Source organism: Phocoena sinus, chromosome 17 (genome assembly GCF_008692025.1).
Source record: "Phocoena sinus isolate mPhoSin1 chromosome 17, mPhoSin1.pri, whole genome shotgun sequence".
NCBI classification, from domain to species: Eukaryota; Metazoa; Chordata; class Mammalia; order Artiodactyla; family Phocoenidae; genus Phocoena; species Phocoena sinus.
In genome coordinates, this window is record NC_045779.1 from 53,241,677 (window position 1) to 53,243,864 (window position 2,188).

General features: G+C 35.0%; 1 non-coding gene across 1 annotated transcript; it reads right to left on the reverse strand.

The window, feature by feature from the left end:
- Nucleotides 1-217: 217 nt before the first annotated feature.
- On the reverse strand, nt 218-289 carry TRNAE-UUC. Its single transcript has one exon. It is a non-coding gene; the product is annotated as a tRNA-Glu (tRNA).
- Nucleotides 290-2,188: the final 1,899 nt, after the last annotated feature.

The window sequence follows — 2,188 nt, forward strand, 5'->3', positions numbered from 1 at the left end:
TATATTTAATCAAATGTTGAAAAAGTTTAATATTTTTCCTGGTAAGCAGACTAAAATTATTTAAATTTTGTCATATTTCCCACTAGATATTTCAGGAAAAAATACCTACTTTATTTTAAAAACTCAGGAATTATTAGTGGGTAAGAATCTGTAAAAAAAATGTCTTTATTTATTATTATTATTTTTTGGTCACACCATGCAGCTTGTGGGATCTTAGTTCCCCAACCAGGGATTGAACCTGGGCCACCACAGTGAAAGTGATGAGTCCTAACCACTGGACCACTAGGGAATTCCTCAAAAATGTCTTTATTTTTAAAGTAATTGATATAAAAATCACCTAGAAACACTCCTGACACATCAGAGGCATAAAATAGGTATGTGATAAATAATTGTTTTAATTAATGAAAATAATTATATTTTGAAAACATTTGTTTTCAAATGCATAACAAATACTCAGTATAATACTAAATGAAAACAATATTTTTCCACTCAGTTTTACCTTTTTGAAAAGAAAATCCTTCTAGAAAAATCCTCTTAAGCAAAGTTCTGTTTGTCAAGTTCTATTTGGTATTCTTTTGGTCTGTTTAATTTTTTCATTATTTACTTATGAAAAGTTTCAAAAATGCATAAAAATTGATATAATAGTACAATGAAAATTCATATATAATCAGTATTTTCTTTAAGAAAAGGGTTGGGGGACTTCTCTTGTGGCCCAGTGGTTAAGACTCCATGCTTCCAATTCAGGGGGCGCAGGTTTGATCCCTGGTCTGGGAACTAAGATCCCACATGCCATGCAGCACGGCCATAAAAATAAGTAAAAATAAATAAATAAATAAAAGGTTGTGCTCTTCGCTCAAATCTAGTTTTAAGGGAATCCCCTGGTGGCTCAGTGGTTAAGACTACACACTTCCAATGCAGGGGGCACAGGTTCCATCCCTGGTTAGGGAAGTAAGATCCCACAAGCAGTGCAGTGCAGCCAAAAAATAAAAAAAAATTAAAAATCTAGTACTAATACTTAATAAATTGATTCAAGTTCCATGTTTAATAGATGGTATTTCTTCTTGGGCTTACGACAGGAAAACTGCCCCTGAAAACAGCAATTTTTAAGAATAGAGTTTACAGATTGACTTGTTAAATTATTTAAACACCTCCATTCCGAAAAATAAATATAATTTACTAAGACCAAAAATTAACTAATAAGATCCAAGGTTAAGTACTGGCAACTCCCAGGAGCTCCTGGGTAGACAGTAGTGACAATGGCAGACAAGCACACCTCCCTTCTGCTACTCTAAAGCAGCACAGCAATTGGCTAGGGCGGCAATGTGTGTAGCATTGGTGTCAGCGTTTTTTTTCAGGCTGAAACCTAAGCTTTGGGTTCAAGCCATGTGGGAAGTTCTGACACTCAGCTTCACTCCAGCTAAAATGAAGTTCCTGGGCTTCCCTGGTGGCACAGTGGTTGAGAGTCCACCTGCTGATGCAGGGGACACGGGTTCGTGCCCCATTCCGGGAAGATCCCACATGCCTCGGAGCTGCTGGGCCCGTGAGCCATGGCCGCTAAGGCTGTGCGTCTGGAGCCTGTGCTCTGCAACGGGAGAGACCATAGCAGTGAGAGGACCGCATACCGCAAAAAAAAAAAAAAAAAAAAGATGAAGTTCCCAATGCCAGTGTATTAATAGCGTTAATTAATGTAAAATTTGTTTAAAATTTTTGATGTAATTTTTTTTCACATCATGGCTCAAACAGGAGGCCTCTTTCAGCTAACGACACTGACTGTTTCTAAAATTCAGAATATGGTTTGGAAATTGCAGTAATGTTTTGATCAGTGATCTATACTACAGCTTGGATTATTTGCTAAGATATTTTATCATATATAAGATAGGAATAAATTAATATTATTTTATATTAATAAATTGATTAATATGTTACAGTCTTATAGTAGTTGGTAAATATTTTAATTATAACTTTTACATAAAAGTATGGAGAATTTGATGATAAATCTGCATTTTAAATTAAATTACTTTAATGTTTTCAAAAAATTAATTTTCCCTGCTTGCTTATCCAACCTCACAATTCATTACAATTCAGTTTTTTTTTAAAAAAGATATTTCCTTACTACCACACACACCTCAGGCACTGCTGCCTTCATTCCACTGCAAGAAAGAATTTCTCTCATTCTACACACAGAACA